Source organism: Cavia porcellus, unplaced genomic scaffold, assembly GCF_034190915.1.
Source record: "Cavia porcellus strain 051 isolate PalLab524CR breed Dunkin Hartley unplaced genomic scaffold, mCavPor4.1 scaffold_1, whole genome shotgun sequence".
NCBI lineage: Eukaryota > Metazoa > Chordata > Mammalia > Rodentia > Caviidae > Cavia > Cavia porcellus.
Window position 1 is genome coordinate 241,492,357 of NW_026947484.1, and position 18,957 is coordinate 241,511,313.

Sequence of the window (18,957 nt, forward strand, 5' to 3'; positions counted from 1 at the left end):
TTTAAAGACTCATACATTTTTATCTTTAACTAGACTGAGCAATGGAGGTAGAGGGGAGAGAAAGGCGGGGAAGAGGATGCACAAAGATTTAAGATGTGCTATGCACATGACACAACTACCCTTGATGACTGTAATCATGCACTAATAAAAATAGAATTTAAATAAAAGATGTATTCACTCAATTTCTGAATGAAGGTCTTCCCAGATCTCCAACTCCGTGCCAATTGTGATGTTACACATCTTAAAGCTTGCTACCGAGGTTACTCATGGGACCGTATCATCACCCCAATCAGTTCACCTCTTAGGCACACAGAGGAAATGAAATTTCTCTCCTTACCTCTAACAGTGCTTCTTGAGGTCCGTTTGTACAGTTAATAAACTTTCACCAGCTTCCTTGTGCCTATTATTTGCATGTTAGAGCTCTTCGACCATCTTTTCTTCCTCCTGTCTTCATATTAAAATGGATGAGTTAGGTTACTGCATGTGGGTATAAACACCGAGCATGTGAACATCATTCTCTAAAGGCTTAGAAAACATCCGCCCCTGTATTCCTTCCTGCAGCCTGCTGACTATTACTCACTCCCGCCTGAAGACCTTCCTCTAGGATTTCTTATAGAGCAGGTCTTCAGGAAACCATTTAACATTTGTCAGTCTAAAAAGATCTTCAGGCTGACTTATATTTGAAGGATATTTTTACTTATAAATTATATTCTAAAGTATGTTATATGTTACAGTTTGTATCTAGGTGTCTCAGCAGAGCTCCATGTGCCCCCCATTATAGCTTCTATAAGATGGTAGGGTTAGGTGAGTTTAGCTTACTGTAAGGTGGCGGAGCCTGGTCTGAAGAAGGGGCTCCCTGGGGTGCACCTGAAATGGCACAGCTCTGTCCCACTCCTGTCTTCTCTTTCACTTCACGGATGCCAGCACACACGTAGCCCTTCTCTGCCTAGGTCTCGGGTCATGACTGACCCATGTCTGTGACCACCCGAGGACTGAAACATCTAGAACACGGGTCAAGATGAGCTTTCTTTCCTTTAAAGTGTGGATGAGGCTGTTGGGTCCCAGTAACAGCAGGTGACGAAGGCATTGATTTTTAATGGATCCCTTTTTTCTTTTAGTGCTTTAAACGTAGTCTGTTGTTTTCTTGTCTACAACGAAGACGTCTGTCATTTTTATTTTTCTTCTTGTATGTTCTTCCCCACTCCTGGTTGTTAAGATTTTATATTTTTATCTTATTTTCAAAGTTTGATTTTGATGCGACTTGGTACGGTCTTCATATTTGTGGTGTGTAGTGTTCCAGTATCTTCTTGCACCTGTGGACTGGTAACTTTCAGCTATTTTAGAAATCTGCTCTTCCAACTTCAACAATTCCTGTTTGCTAATCCCCTTCCCTCCTCTTCTGGGACTCCAGTTCTACCTATCTTAGATCGTCTTCTACTGTACAACATACTATGAATGCATGGTTCATGTCTTTAACCATTTTTCTCTTTTATTTCAACTTGAACAATTTCTATTGACCTGTTTTCACACTTAGTATTCTTTTGAGGTCACCAAACACATTACTTAATTCTGATACATTAATTTTCAAGTCTAACATTTAATTTATAATTTCTCTTTTCTTACATAAATTCACATGGTTATGCATGTTATTCAAATATGCCTCTAGATCTGAAAGTATACTTTTTTCATCGTAATCTTAAAAAATCGTAGCTATTCTCAAAAATAAAGATTCCTTTTACCATCTCCAACAATCTACCCTCTATTTTCCTATCCTGTTATCCTGTGCTGCATCTTACTCATTTCTATCTTAGGTTTCTCATATAAGAGAAAACATGTAATATTTAACAGGAAAGAAAATGGGAGGGCAAAAGGATTAAAAATAATTAAGATATGCTATACTCCTGAATCAATTCCCTCAAATAAACATCACTATTCTGCATTACAAATAGGCATTAAAAAAGAATAAAGATACCACAAAGACTATTCATGAGAATCAATGCCAGTCAGTCATCTTTGTGTGCTGGTACAGACTTTGTATTTTGATTTCTCTCAATCACATGTCCATATTTCTTGGCAGTTTTGTATAATTCTTTTAATTTTCTGTCAAATGTTGTATGTAAAAGACCAATGGCGTTAAGGACATTTGCCCCATGCAGTCTGAGCTCTCTATGGTCCACCCTCAATAAGTGGTATGCATAGAAAGAGGCAAGCTGAGGCTAATACTATCTAAATTATAGTTTGCACCTGGATTTTGCTGCAAATCTGATTAGAGTTAGATAGTTCACCACTGGCTTCAAATGTGACCAAATGTGACCAAATGTGGCTTCTATGTGACCAGGAACAGGCTGTTCTCTTGAGTACCACGTGGAATCTGCGCGATGCCCAGCTCTGGAAGACACTTGTTGCTTTGTAACTCAGCCTTCAGATTTCTCAGGCCACATGAGCTCTCCCTGTTTCACAGCTGGGTCTCCTGCATTCTAAGTCCCTGGGTTCTTGCATTCAGGGCTCCTTCTCTAAGTGTGGTCAGCATATCTCTTCTCTCTTGCTTCCTTCTGCCAGCCTTTGTGGGCCTCACACAGCTCCCTGAAGGCTGGCTGAGCTGCAGGAAGTACCTCTAGCGGCCTTCTACCCCGCACAGAATGTTCTGCAAACCTCGCTTTGTGCTCAGTAAAAGCCCTGTGTGTTCTGCTCAAATTTCACAATTCTACGCACTCCAAGCTTTCCATAAGCTGCCTCTTTGTTCCTGAGAAGTGAGACTTGTACCTCAGGGGCCCTTACTAAGCTCCTCCGATAACCCTGGACTTCAGCCTTCTGTGTCTCTGCCCTCGGGAGTGTCCGTAGAAACCTAGCTGTGTAGGTAGAGATGTCCTTGTGGCTGGAGCTCTCCGCGCCTGGTCCCCTGCTCATTGAGCTTTTTGCTGGTTTTTCTTCCCCCATGTGCATGGTGGGTCGCGGCTCTCCATACCCTCCACTGGGTTGAAAGCAGCCGTGAGTTGCTATTCTCCTTGGAAAGGCTTATCTTGTTTTGGAATTTAGTTTCATTTAGTTTCTTTGCTTCCCTAGATCTTTACTACATTTTAAATAATTATGAGTATGTGATTTTCCTGGAGATTTTTCTTCTTGCCATAGTAGAAGTTCTGATCTCCTGCAAATTCCTTCATCCTAACCAGAATTGTAGTTTATTCCATTAATGTTTGATTCCTTGAACCCATCATCATTTTGATGCAGAAGTGACCTTTGAAAGCACATCTCACTCACTATGCTCTGATTAAACCTTTCAGTGGCTCTTTATTGGCCACCAAGTCGTCAGCATGGCTAGGAGGATGTTCTGTATGTGAGATAATGCTCCTCCTTCAGCTGTATCCAGCACTGTTTAGCTCACATACTCATAATGCTGTTCTCTACTGAAGATGCTCTTTCTTCACCATCTTCTCTGCCTTAACACTCAATCAGTGGTCAAAACTCGAGGTAGTCCTGACCTTTCCCAGGAAGAACCACTGATGTGTTACTTCCCCTCCCCTAAAAGGGTCAGGCGACCTTCATTCTTTCACAGAACCAGATACGTAGAGTAACTATGGTGTGTACTGTGAATTCATCTGGTTATGATCTTCATCACCCCATGGCATGGCCACATAAAATAAATTCACTGCATACTTTCTGAAATAATAAATAAAAATCAGCTTTTCAATGCCGCAAATATTTTTGCACATTTCAGGAGGCATTATCACGGGCACTGTGTATATAAAGACAACAAAGCAGACCTGATTCAGGATCTTATTGATTCTTTTAGGTATCTTTTACCCATCATACAAAATACAGGTGGTGAAACTAAGGATTTTGAGCTCTAGATTAGATTACTAACTTGACCAAAGGGAGAGAGAGAGAGAGAGACAGAGAGAGACAGAGAGAGAGAGAGAGAGAGAGAGAGAGAGACAGAGACAGAGACAGAGACAGAGACAGAGACAGAGACAGAGAGAGACAGAGAGAAGGTACATATTAAGAGTCAAAGCATCAGCTGAGCAGACTCCCGTGCCTTTTTCCTTTTTGGATAAAAATCTGTGTTTAGTTTCCACTTTGCCTTTGCTAGAGCCAGCCTGGTCCTCAGTCACAGCGGGACTGAACCTTCCTCTGGTGCCTTCATGCTTGCCTCTTTGACAGGACGCATGTGCTCAGCTCCTGGCCCTGTCTCCAACAGTTGCCGTGAGACGGTCTCTCCTCCGGCATCGCTGACTGCTCCTCCCCAGGCACAGCTCACTTTCTACTGCTCGACCTGCATTGTGTTAGGGTGGATGCTTCAACGCTAAAATGGAAATTGAGGGCATACTCAGGCTGGCCCGTTTTTATTTCTTATAATAAAGTGCCAGAGAGGCTAAGTATACCTACATATTTAGAGGCAGAGGTTCTGCTGAGCCCCCACCCCATGCTGCATCCTTGCAATTTGGCAGATGATGACAAAAGCCCATCCCACGGGACAAGACCATGGTACCAACTAGAAAGTCGGAGATACCAGGCCTACAGCCTTTCTGAAGACACAGCCCACTGACCTCAGCCGCCTAATGGCTCCACAGCACTTCTGCACACCAAGTGTGGGGCCATGTTACCGAAGCAGGAACGATTAGGGGACATGCATAGACTGTACCTCACCCACAGCAGTCTGATGCAAGTGTGTCAGAGACTATAGTGAGGGCCGCGCATGGACGTGAAGTGTAGGGAAGGCCGCTGGTCTCTAAGGTACAGGAAACCTTCTGCAGGGGTAGTACTTTACCTTAAGCCAGAAAAGATATGGAAGGAATAATTTTAGAGACCAGTGAAATAGAAATAACCTTGCCGGGCTGAAGAACAGAAGGAGAAGAATTCAGGACGAGAGCAAGGCAGGGTAGGGCCAAACTGGTAGATCACTAAGACTGCTGGGCATCGAGGAGGAAGACAGACTTTTATCCAACTGTTCTGTGATGTGTCTGCTGGGTTTTAAAATAAGACATGCAAACTATGCTCAGAACTCACCCTAATCACAGCAGTGGGCATCAGGGCAGGATGGCACTTACAGTTATCAAACTGGCAAACACTGAAAAGTCAGACAGCACCGAGAACAAGTAAGTGTGTGGTAATCTTATAATATCTAAGGTCATATGAACACTTACAGTTTTATATAGCCATCCCCAAGGTCCTAGGAACACATACCGATACAACAATTCTATTGCTCATATATAACAAAGAATAAAGAGTCTCAGATTGGGAGTATTGACCCATTTAAAAAAAAACATAAAATGTTGTCAATGAAGAGTAACACTTTTATCAATTAGAATCAAACAGAAAAACATAATATAACATAGAAAAGCGTATGGAAGTTAGAACACACAGAAAGTTGTCAAGATAAATATTATTTCTGACATTTCATCCTCAGTTATGTAACGATATTGTAAACCCAGTACTCAGCAGTCATGACATAAAATACATTTCTTGCTTAAGACACATTCAGAGATATTTAAAAGTCACTGCCCTAGGGAAACCCTTGCCCGTGTGAACATAAAACATAAAACTCTATGTTATGTTTTGTTAGCATGCACTAAAACCTCGAACACAACCTCAACATTAATTAACATGGAAAGAACTAAATAAAATGGTGCCATGATTATCTACAGAAAATTATACAGCACTGAAACGAAAACGAGCCAAGTAATCTCACAAATATAAATCCCAGAGGGAAAAAGAACTTGATTCCAACAGTGTGATACCATTTACATAGTTAGCACTGTGCACAACAATATGAGCATATATTGCCTAGTAACATATAAAGCAAAAGCATATACATATTAGTGATAATGATATTTATTAAATTAAAGAAAATTATTACTTTTGAAAAAGGGGGAAGAAGAATGGTGATCAAGGCATTTAGGAGACTGTGTTTATTTCAAAACATAGGTCATAGACACACAGGTATTTATTACATTATTCTCTATAATTTTTGCATATTCTGAAGATCATTCTGCCACGAGAAGGGTCAGCATAAGAGTGGGAAGCCCACAGGAATGGTCCAGAGGGACTCCGGGGAGGCCCGGGATGAGGAAGGATGCGCAGGACAGAAAAGCAATGGTATCAGGCACAGCACAGAGGCAGAGAAAAGGATGTGCTCATGAGTTAGATGGGAGAAGGAGATAAGTAATGAGGGGCTGAAAGCTGGAACAGATGCCGGTTTTCAGTTCAAGCCACTGTGATAATCGTGCCATCAAGGCAGGGAAGACTGTGGTTGACGCAGATAGAGATCAGAGTTCGGGCTCTCAGCTCAGCTGTTTTTAGCTGTCTATTAAACATCCTGTGGCGATGTCAGATAACGGCTGAGCACATCAGTTTAGAAATAAGGACGGAAAAATAAAGCTTTCGATGTTGCAGGCTGTAAACAAGCCCTGCTCCACGTGGGCATCTGGGCGTGCTGGGGCCTCCAGGCCACTGGCAAGGGCGGCTCACATACTTTGCTGCCTTAGTTTTTATTTTTTTGCCTTGAGTCTTAAGATTAAAAATTGCTTGTTATCACTAGTCTTTCATCTCAGAACTTCCAAACATACTTCAAGAATTTGTCCACTGGTAAATATTCTACTCCTAAAGGAGTTAGGCTGCCAGGGACAGCGTTATGCTAAGCAGCAGCCTCTGTGTGCTGATTTCGCTGCAGTAAACAAGGACGGAGCAAGAACATAGCGCTCTGCCCGCGAAGCAATGCAAGGCTCCCTGTAGCGAGCCGGTTCTTGCCCTTGTGACCGCAGCCTGGAAAGGAAAGCGAGACTGAGAACACATCACACGCATCCCACAGCATTCTACGCCTGTGAAATATTCTGGGGTGCCCCGTGTGTAGCACTTACTAGGCTGCCCCGGATACAGGACAGACAGACAGTGGTGGAGGGACACACAGGGATCACATATCCCGAAACCCTCGCGCTCCAACAGTGGGTTTAAGCCTTATGCTGTCCAGAGTCAAAAAGAGAAAGAACTGTGACACCAAACAGAGAAGCTAAACTAGCTAATTCAACCATTGAGATGGTAGGTTATCCCCTCAGTCAAGGCCAGTGAACTTTTAGGTTAGGTTAGGTTCTGGTTACATATTTCAGGTCTTACAAGCTATTCTGTCTTGCACATGTACCACAGTACTGTAAAACTAACCACAAATAATACAGAAACAACAACAAAAAGTGGGTGGCTGTGTACTCATGGCAGTTTAGGGATGCAGAGATGAACTTCACACAATTGGAATGTCATAAAATGCTAGTCTGCCTTTGATTTTATTCTCTTCTATACAGAATGCAAAACCTTCTCATTTATAGCTCACAGAGATGCAAAATAATGAGGGGGGGCTAGATTCGGACCTCGGGGCATCATTTGCTTATCTAGATCACTCTAGATTAATCAGTGCAATTTCCAGCTCAGTGGCCTCCAAGGGACCAACAATGCGTTAAGCTAAATGTGGAGTTCTTTTGTCTCCCGGGGCCCCAGTCTCATGTCCCTCAAGCTAGCCTGTATGCATTTGTATCTTGATTGACTTCCTAACTTTCCAAATGTAAACTGATGGACATATAAAGTGTTTCCTTTCTGTGAACTGCTCTTTTTAACTCTGAATCTCTAGACCCTGACATGGTACCTGCATGTAATGAAAATCCACACTATATAATATATGATGATAAGTTATTACAGTTAAATATGTATGTGTTATACTTTCTGAATCACACAGAACAATAACACCCTATAAGCCCTGACCTTCCATTGGAAGTTCCCTTGAAAACCCACCACAGACTGAGAGATACCCATTTCTGGCATTTTCTTTTTGTGCCTTGCCGTGTTAAGCACTATCTACATCTCAAGCTTCATTTCTTTCTTCTCCCATCCAGCACGTCTTCCTCCAGGTGCCGCAATGTACTTACGGCTCAAATGTACCAAGTTCTCTAAGCTCTTGTACATTCTACATACTGCTTTCTCTTCTTGGAAAGACTTTCATCTCAAACAGGATTATCTTTAATTTTCTTCAAAATGTTTTCATCCTGCTGGGGACACTTCTTTCCTACAAGCTGCCCTTGGATGCCCTTCATGTACGTGATCCGACCTTTGGATCTGATCAGAGCACTAATTAGCAGGAACTGTGATTTCCTCTCTGTCTCCTCCAGTGCACCTGAGCCCGTCCAGTGGCGGCAGGGCCCTCAGAGCACTCGCTGCAGCCCCTAAACACTTGGAGAAAATCAATGAGAATGAATTTCCTGGTAGCTATGACCTGACAGATCTCATGGCTCTTGGACAAGCAAACAATATGACCCTCTCCATTCAGGAAAACAGTGTCACACAGGGCTCTGGCACCCTGAGGTCAGCAGGGAACCAGACTCCATGCCGATGTGGAAGGCAGCTGTGGCCACCCAGTGGTCACTGTGACAGTTCTCAGCCCTAACTGCAAGTCTGCAAAGGATGGCATGCATTTGAACTCTTCTCTTTTGGTTCATTCGCTCAGCAAATATTTACCAAGCACTTTTCTGATGTGAAGGATTCATCACTAAATAAAAAATATCCTTATTCTCAGCAAGTTCCCTCTGTAGAAGCAGAAATAGACAAGAAACAAATACGCCACAAGAGATAGCAGACGATAATTAAAAAAAAAAAGCACAAAACAAACAGTGAGGGAATCGAGCCGGGCAGGGCACAGCTGAGAGCAGCAGGGAAGGCTGCCCCAAACAGGGGGCAGAGGGCAGGGACCGGAGCCGGGCACATGGGGCAGAGCCAAGCAGGCCAAGGCTCCAGCAGAGGAGGAGGGCGGGTCCAGTGTGCAGGCAGGGCCGGGCTCAGTGGCGGGATCAGGAGGCCGTAAAGTGTTTGTAGGCTTTGCAGTTTGTTCCTCAGCCGTTTAATTCCATTGGTTTACTTTTTTCGTAAGAATAGCAACAGCCACACGAATCTGAACAACCTGTGTCCAGAAATTGTTTAATTCCATTTGCATCTCAAGTTTTCACTCTGTTTCATCATCCAAATTACCAAGTGGTAGAAAACATGCAATTTTTCCTTACAGCCTTATGGAGAACTTTCAGCTGAAAACTCACCGCTAAATTCTTCAGGAATTCCAAATACAAACCATGACAATGTTCATTATCAGATGGACATAAAGAAGTATTCGATCCACTGCCTTCAAAACTGATTTGCCGGGGGCTGGAGATTTAGCTCAGTGGCGTAAGCACTTACCTGGTGGGCATGGGTTTGTGAGTTTGATCCCCAGTACCAAAAAAAAAAAATTGATTTGCCTAAAGTATGTAATTCAGATATTAATTAAGCTAATCTAATTGAGACCACCATTAAAGGAGCTTTCTAGAAAAACATTTGCTAAAGTAGAAAAACATTCAAGTTGTTCATTCATGCATAAGCGGTTTTGTACTCAAGCACTAACACCGTGCAGGACCCACCCACTTCTCAGTGTGTTACTAGAACTGAAGAGAGAAATGGGTCTGGAATCATGCAGCACGTCTGTGCTTGGGGCCACGATCCCGGGGCTGTGGCTCCTTGCAGTCTACCGTTGGGCAGCCCATCTTCTTCCTTTGCGTCATCTGTAAAGTGGGAACAGTAGTATCACCCAGCCTTCAGGAGACTGGAAAAGTTAAATGTGCCCGGATATAGGAGGCGATATACAAGTGGATACGAGTAATGTATGTTTTTGTGTTGAACTCTGAAAGTACTATTTATAAAAATGTAAAATATAGTCATTTACTTTAAGATTGAAATCTATTCCACTTTAAAACATTTGCCAATTCCCAAAACCAATACATGCAATCGTCAGCCTTTCTAGGAGACTGTTTCTTTATCTCCGTATGAACTGATTTGAGATAAATGGAACTGAAGTACTCAAGTCGATCCCTTTGTTATACGGTGGTCCTTTAAGGCATTCTCCACTGGATGTAGTCCTGATGATTGCGGTGGGGTGACTCAGTTTGAGGCTCTTTCTGTGCATTCTTGTGTCCCCTTTAGCTCTTAAAGAGGAGAAGGATAAAGAAGGGTTAACCGCAGCGTAAGACCCAGCACAGGTGGAAAATGTGGCAGCTACAAATTCTGAGTTCTCCTTTTCCTTACTCAAACTCATACAACTCAAAAGCAGACCCTCCTAGAAGCCCAGAGTTTGAGATTCTCTCTGCATAGATGACTTCCAGAAGGACCCAGCAAGTCCCTGCTCTGCAGCGTGCCCGAGGAGGGTAGCAAGCATGCTGTACCGATCAGAGAAAGGACTCTTGTGCTTACCTTGTTTTTCATTCACTTGTGTTTGTTCTATCTTTTCCACTGAAATGAAACCACTGTGAAGTTATGGGTTTTGTTTAGCACTTATAACAGGTAGGAATGGTAAACTATACCCCACAGGCCAAGCCCAACATTACATTAAAGCACAGCAGGCCCATATCAGGTCTCTACAACCATTTCCACACTGTGCAGCCCAGCTGAGCATCTGAAACAGATCGCAACGCCCGAAAGCCTAAAATAGCCCTTTGGAGAAAAAGAATTCAAAGATGAGTCCTGCAGCAATGTCTCGCATAGAGTAGGTATTTAATGGTTTCATTGACTAGCTTGATGAATGAATGAAAATGTGAAAGAAACTCCACGCTTAAACCTCATAACAATTTCAAACAAGTTTTAAGTGGGACAGTTAAGATTTGAGCTGATTCCAGGGACCCCAGACTCGCCCAGCCCACTCTACCACCTTTTTACTTCCTAACATAACGTCTATGAGCTTAGTGCTTCTTCCTTCAAGAGCCATTGTGATTGTGTTCTGTTTTTCTCAGAGCGCACTGATACATTTTTATTGGCATGCATGAAAGGGGACTGCAGGATTTTCCCTCTGTGCTCTTGTCCTGTTTCTTTGTGGCCAGTGGCTCCAGCTGCGGTTGTCAATACAATGAACCCAAACAGCCAGGATGGGAACAGACTCTGCTGTCATCTTTCCAGCTGCACATCACATCTGGAGATGATCATTCCACACCTGCCTTGAGACTCGCAACAATTTTTCCAGCCCTGTGATCTCAGCGAGTTTAGATTCACCAGTGTAACTATGCCTCATCATCTCAGAAACCAGACTGACTTTGGAGGGCGACCGAAGGAGGAGGGCCTGGCGTGCACCTCTCTTTTCGGCCTTGGCAGTGCTCCCCAGGGCATCAGGTGGAACATTCAGATGGACCATCATGACGGACAGAGGGACGGCAGAGAGGACGGGAGGGACTGCTGCCCCGTTACGGGAAGCTGGTGGGGACTTTCACCTTCTTTCTTAGTCGACCTTAATGATAACCTTCTCCAGGAAACATTGCCACCACCAGTCCACTTTTCAGATGAAGAAACAGACCCAGGAGGGTGATTCATCTGGAATCCCTAAGCAGACAGAACAGCATTTGGACCAGCCCCAGAGCGGTCACTGCCTATGCCATGCGGTGAAGACCTGCTCATTTTGTCTGTCAGCTGTGCTCCAGAAGAGGTGAAGTTCCTTTATCTCCTCAGTGTCCAACACAGCCTGTGACTCGGGGTGAGCAACTTGTAAGTGAGTGTAACTCACCTTCCCTTCACGGAAGCTCCCAAAGCATGCCAAGTCTTCTGCAATACTGACTGAAGGTCAGGCGGAGAACGAAGTGTACTGATCCCTCCCACAGAGTCACAGATCACAGAACACAGTCTCTTCCCCCTTCACACCATGACGGTGAGTGAGACAAAACCCACAGCTAAAGAGAACATTCGTTAACTTTTGAAATACTCATCTTGCTTCCCAGCTAATGTTTAATGGTTTCCCTTGAGGTTGCACATGTGACTATGACCATCTCTTCTCCCTTCTTAGAAACCATGAACCAACAGATCCATAGCACTCTTGTGATCCACCTTCAGGAGAAACTGAAGCACTCTGCAAACACCAAGATGACCACAGGGATAAAATATTTGATGCAACTTTCCTTTTTGGAAAACTACTGTTAAGCTTGTAGGAAACATGATTAATAGCATAAAAATTGCTTCTATCTTTGGCTAACTAGCATCCGGCAATGAATCAACTCATCACAACTGAAGATAACATGTACCCCTTGCATGCTCAAATTTCTTAAAGATGACATGATTTCCAGTAGAAATATTCCAAATTCTGAAATATTTACACAGCAGTAAAAACAATTTAGACACAATAGGCAAGTAGGGACAGCATCATTCTGGCCAGAAAGACAAACAACGAGAAAAAGTGCTGACAGACACACAGATGTATGAAGCCTTCTGAGGGGTCTGGGATATGGCTCACGATGGGCATGTCTCCTTTTGCAGAATGACTGAGTGAAACTCCTGTCTTACTTCTGAAATGGAACAACAAGCGCTGTATCCTCTCAGTTTGAGATTTTAGAAATCAAGCTAAAGTAAAATAGCTACTCTAAATATTGGTCATTCTCTCTCTCTCTCTTCCTCTCTCTCTCTGTCTTTCTTCTTGCTTTTTTCAGAACTTGTAGCTATTCAAATTCAAAGATAAAAAATTATCTAGGATCTATTGCAATATTTAAAGACTATTATCAAAAAAAGAAACAAGTGGTCAAATATTTGCCAGATTCTACATATTCATTATTATATCACACATTAAATTTTTAGAGGGTATAGTCAACTCATCTTCTGGGAGCTGACTTAAGATTCCATATCGGATTAATTTACAAGATTTTACTGAACCCACTTTCAAAATATTTTTAGCGTATTTCCTTGCAACATATTCTCTGTCCTTTCTAGATTCCACTATCACTGAGCTACAGGAATTGATTGTTCTATGATGATAAACCTTACTTTCTTACCAACACAGTAAATGTAAGTAAACAGAGATTTTTGAAAAGAGATTATCAAAAGGCTATTATTGGTACAAGCTCTAGCCAAATAGAAACTAGATTTTTTGCTATAAGGGGAACTGTGGAATTTATGGTTTACTAAAAAATTTCCTATATTGAAACAGCAAAGATTGAATCTCTAGCACACCAGGTATAATCATTCAAAAGACTCAATTATTCTTAATAGTGCAATATTCTGTGAAAAATGTACTACTATGATTATTCAAATAAAAGAGTATATTTTTTAAAAAGTGCTTCTCCTAGTGGCATTTTCCATTGGACACCATGTTATTCAGCAAGATCCTTTATACAAACACCGATGAACACTCTTGCACATGTTTATCTTTGATTTTATTAAATCCCTTTTAATGGGAGAATTACAAAACAGAAATTGCCTCTAATTTATTCAGTCATTTAGAGGATTGATATTATCCCACATTAATCTCTTCCTTGAAGGTTTCATATGCCATAGACTAATCATCAATAAGTATCATATTTATTTATCCAAAGGCAACAGAAAAATACTCTTTCTGTGACTTACAAGCGCCTTTCTTGAGGTCATAGTCAGTAAAATCCCATGCTCTAGAAGAACGAGTTCACTCCTCAGCTGTCCCACGTCAGTCTGTGGTGGGGGAGAATTTACCGAAGGAACAGTCACCAACTCCAAGCTGCAATGTGTCTGTTTGTCCTTGACCTGAAATCAGATCCTGTTCTTTCCACAAGCACCAACTCACCCTTAAACAAGGTCTTTGTGGTGATGGCTGAGGTTGCTCATGCTGAGTCCTGCTAATTCTGTTGCCATCAGAAGTGGACACTCGTGGTAGGAGGACCAGGGACTCAGTCCGCACCGCACTTGAGTAGACCGTATTATTCAATACTCTAATACATAGAAAGCTGTGATCGTTATTCTCATTTTATAGATAAGAAAATTGGAACAGTTTGTGTTTCAAGGTCACATGGCCAAGGAATGTATTGAATGCAGGTCTGCTGGATTCCATAAGCTAAGGTGGTTTTTCAATTTTTTTTTAACTCTTTAGCATTCTGTAATGTAAAACAATTATTGAATGTAAAACAATCATCCAATGGATTACAGGAAAATTACACTTAAACTGTCTTTTTATAATGTAGTGAAAATAATTTTTCTTCTAACTTCAATCCTCATCTTGAATTTATGAGGATTCAACCCCCAAACACTAGCTGTGTTTGGGGTAAGGAAAAAGGAGATCTCGCTTTGATGTTGCCATGAGTTTGCTACATAACCTTGGATGCAATTTAACCTCTTTGGGCCTCAGCACTGACTGAAAAATAGTGAGATCAATCTGTATTATTTCTAAAGTACCTTATTATTCTTGAAATTCTAAGAGCTATCTATTGGATGAGAAAGTCTTATCTTTCTGAAAGATGGACCTCATCTTAACTGCAAGCATCATGATTTTTCAAATGAACAGTATCTTAAGAAATGAATTTCATCTTTAATAACCAAGTGATGACTGAGAAAAAATACAATTGGCAGCCTGGCTACAGCGATGGGAAACACAAGACTGGGGTGAACAGAGAAACGGGACTCTGTGCTTCCCTGAATGTTACAGCCATTCTGAGGTCTGTTCTTTGGCTGCCATTTTACAGAGAAAAGAAAATTAGGCTCTGCAAAGGAGGATTTCCTGGTTTGGGGTTATACAGCTAATAACTGCACATCAGGGGCTTAGACAGTGTTTGTAAAATGTGGGCTGATGCATTAGCTCCTATCAGCTCAGAGGAGCTCCGCTTGTTAAAATCTTGTGAGATCATCTGCTATCTTAAGATGGGCTACACACTCAAGCTAACAGAGTTCCCATTCTCTTGGCACTTTCTGTTACAAGGCATCTCTAAAATGCTGAGTTCCCTCTCTGAAATCACAGCCTGTCAGAGGTGGAAGGGATTTTCGGGACATACAGCCTAATATTATGTGAATGTTCATTCCTGTGAAGTAACTTGGGGTCTTCTTAAAAGGATGTGTGCTTGAAATGTGTGCTACGTAAGCCCCATGGTTTAAATGGAAAAAAAAGAAGAGAAGCTTATAAAATTCATTTTTTTAAAAAAGTGAACTCATTAAAATAAGTTTAACACAGTGATTAGGAATTCAAGCCTCAGAGACAGACAGACAAAGCTGACTTGTCGTTAGACTGACAAATAATTGTTGCTGTAACTCCAGTCATTGACTTCAGAGTAGGGGACTCTCGGTCTCCCTGTCTGTAAAACAGGAATGTAGCATTTCTTCATGGTGGTACCGTGCAGATGAAAGGTGATAACCCGGTAACCTGCTTAACTGACATCTGACACACACACTCATGTGGGCTGTCTATCTACTCTTATTTTCCCAGGAACTAAGCAAGAGAATAACACAACTTCAGCCATCCCCCCTGAAGGTACCTAGTCCTTCTCCTACACCCCCACTTCCATCGTGAAAAAATTGTGTTTCGGGAAAAGCAGATCATGTTCTTGGTTCCTTTCTCCAGACCTTTAACCCCAGATCTGAACAACAGTCACATTAACAGTGTGTCCTCCACCAGCCGATTCACACTTGCAGGACTCAGCCTGAATCGGGGGCTGATGGAGGGCCCTGTGAGACAGGGCAGCAACCCCAGCGATGTCTGATCAAAACATATTCGAGAGAACAGGCATGTCAGAGGATGAGGAAGGGAGGAAGGAAAGAGCATGAGGTAAGAAAATGCTTGACCTCACAAATAAATTCAGTGAATGGTCAGTGATAGAGCCACGCCAGAACTTGGTAGCGTAGATCATTTGTCTTGGATGGCTCGTCTAAGACAGTAATTCTTGTTTATGCGCAAGTTTTACAGCACTCTCCTTGGAAAACATGAAGCCTCTTGGCGTAGTACCTCAAGGGGTTTCAGGGGACGGTTTTGATAAATAATTGTAGAATGACAACCAAGTTGGCATGGATAGGAACAACCAGGGGACAGCAAAGACAGCAGGCACCGAAGGAGGAGCTGGCACAGGGACAATGGACGGAAACAGGCTGGAGCCCACAGAGGAGGGAATCGTCCCACAGGGACAGCTCTTCTTCCGGTCACGGATTACCCCTTCCAACCCTTCCTCTACTCCTCTTCTTCTCCTGCCTCAAAGTAGGAGCAGAGGGAGAAGGATGCACACCTTCCCTTCCTGCCTGCCTGACCACAGCAACTCGATAAAGATCAATAATTAAAACGGGTCGCCTCTGTGGAGCAGCAGTGTCCAAATCCACAGAGTGACATTTTTATGACCTGGAATTTCATCATTGCTCGTCGTTGACTTACAAGATAATGTGGCTAAGCCTCACTGTTTTCAGTGTCAGCTAGTAAGAACTGTGCTCATCACCTTTTTCACTGGTGTGTGACTGCAGAACTTGCAAGTTCTGCATTGCTGATGGTCTCGGTGTCTTATTTCTATCAATTAAACTGTTAAAAACTTTAGAGAAATTCTCAAGCTTATGTCTCTTTCCACGTCAGAGTCCACTGACCGAACTGTATTTTAAATGATGATACTTGCATAAAATTCCACGTGGTTTTTCTTTGGGTAAAAGAATGAAGGCTGCCTTAAGTTCTGAAAGGCTGTAAGCAAGGTTGCATAGTATATCAAAAGTCACTGAGCCGAGAATTACATCAAAGCTCTGGTCACATCTCAGCTTTAATTTGTTGTTCAATGGTGAGGAAACTATCCACCATTTGTGGTCGTACTTTTCTCCTGAGTGGACTGAAGAGGTTAGAATGGGATGAATCTGAAAGCTTCTTTACAATACTAAGCTGAAGTACTCTGGTGCATGTTTGGTAAAGGAAAAACGTAATACTGTGTGCAGATACAGTGCTGTGGAAACCTTCCAACTGTGGTATCTAACATGAGCCATTACAGAAAAATGTCTAGCTTGTATTTCTGGAAAAGATGTACCAAATGGGAAAAAAATTTACCTAGGAAAAGTGAACATGAATTTGGGTCTGAAGAAATAAATGAAGCAGAAAACATTTTGCTGACTTTCCAAAACCAAAATTAAGCCAAGTTGTTGGTTGAGAGTTTAGCAATAGTTACTCAAGATAAAGACTGCGTGATTTGAACAAGTTGTTCTAAGTGGATGCTTAAAATGGAAATAATGCTTTAACTCCTACATGATGAGGAAATCATAGGGAATTTATAATTTCAAGCAAACAGTGCTAAGTCAATTACTGAAGTATGTAAGTTATGACTGATAAACTGGTAAGCACACTACTATACTAAAACTTTCTTTTAAAACAACTTGAAGAAATAAAATATGCTTTATTTCTTTCAAAAAGTCCATATAAACCTATCTACAACATTCTTGTAAGACGCACCTAACACAGTGTTTATAATTACCTTGAAAATCTGGTCAACCTTCATATAGCATAGATCCATGGGAAAATGCTTTTGTTTCTAAATAAAGCAGTATCTCAAAAGATTTATCTGACTTGGGCCTGTTTTTAGAGTGGCCACTGTAAATATCAGAGATCATACTACAAACCCACAGAAGGGTCCAGCCTAAGGCGTGAACCCCATCTCCTGCCAGTCCCTGCGCCACCGAGCCCAGCGTCCTCTGCACAGCGAGCAGCAGAGCCCTGGCCCCCTCCCAGCCCTTCACGCCGAGTCCTCTTGTGCGCTCCATCCTAGCAGCACTTTTTCGTGCCTGCCACATCGTCTCCTGGCCTTGCTGCCTTTCCCGTTGTCACCCTCATCATATCTGCACATTCGTCCCAGCACTGGTTTCCCAGCACCCAGATGCCGCTGCTCTCTTCGTGTGACAGTACTCCAGTGACACCCTGAGTTAGCAACCTGGAGGACTCCTGGCAGCCAGGTCTTCCTGCTGCAGTGAGCTGCACAGAGGGGCACTATCCGCTGTCTGCAGCCTACTCAAGAAAACGGGGTCACTGTTCTTACAGAATTCTACCTCGCAGTGTTATGGTTTTAGTGCGGCTTGGCCCCTCCAAAGGGGTGCTGAAATTGAATTCCTATTGTGAGACATTAGGATGTGGGACCAGGTGAGCCTTTAAGATCAGGTTAGGGACCCCTTCACGGATGGATTAGTCCGCTGGTGCTGTTACGGACCAGTGCGTGCTCCCCAGCAAGCCTGCCATAAACCCTGTCTGTCTGGCTCTAGCTACTTGATGTCCCCAGTCAGCCTCACAAGATGGCCATCTCCAGATGTGGTTCCTTGATTCTGAACTAAAATCATGAGCCAAATTACACTTCTGTTCTTCACAGCAGCCCAGGTTGCAGTGTGATAATGTCAGCGATGGGAAGTGGACAGGGTTTGGTACTGGCCTAAGCCACACAGCACTGAACATGCCTCATCACTGTCTGATTATTGCAAATGCTAAGTGAGCACATAAAAATAGGAGCATTTTTATTTAAAGAGACCAGATTGCCATCCATTCTATTATTATATAATAATTACTATAAGCAGTTACTATGTACCAAGCACCATTTTGATACTAGGTTCAAGCAATGAAGAAAATGTATTCCATTATCACAGATATCACAAATCTAGGGCAGGAAAACTTTCAACAAACATTTGAGGTTAGGTGAAAGTCCTGAAGTAAAGGTATAGATACTATGGAAATGTATCTTTGCAAACAGAAATCTTGCCTACCCCAGGCTGCCAAAGAAGTCTAAGGAAGGGTGGAGTCGGGGGAAAGAACACATCAGTCTTTCTGTCCAAATTCTCACTTTCCAAATAAAGCCATTTTGAGCCGGAAGTACGCAATTACCAACCAGCTGATGAATCTGCAAATCTGATTCAACCAGCAAAAATATTACAATAAAACACCACCATGTTAAGTATAGACTCAGTATTACTGCCGAGGCTTACAACCCAGCAGTTTTTGGTTGGGGGAGAAAACTTGATGGATTCTGAACCGCAGGCCTTTACACTGGGCTACATCTACTCATCTTGTGAACGCTGAGATTAATGTCTCTCTAAGTCACTAAGTTGCACACACTATGATTCTTCTACCTCAGAATTTTGGGATTCAAGGCAGACCACCACCCCCTGTTTGCGTTTAAAGGCCTACATAATAGTTTACGTCCTCCAAGAGCTGCTGGTCTGGACAAAGTCCTTCAGAACTCCTGCCATCTTGCCTCCATGCAC

The 18,957-nt window shown here is 42.5% G+C and overlaps 1 long non-coding RNA gene across 1 annotated transcript in view; it reads right to left on the reverse strand.

Moving 5' to 3' along the window:
* Nucleotides 1-12,153, reverse strand: part of LOC106028365 (uncharacterized) — a 31,717-nt gene extending 19,564 nt beyond the window's left edge. Inside the window, exons 1-2 of the long non-coding RNA XR_010041621.1 lie at nucleotides 4,640-12,153; nucleotides 338-4,300 (exon numbers count right to left, since the gene is read on the reverse strand). This is a non-coding gene — a long non-coding RNA (uncharacterized LOC106028365). The remainder of the gene's footprint in view (nucleotides 1-337; nucleotides 4,301-4,639) is intronic.
* Nucleotides 12,154-18,957: the final 6,804 nt, after the last annotated feature.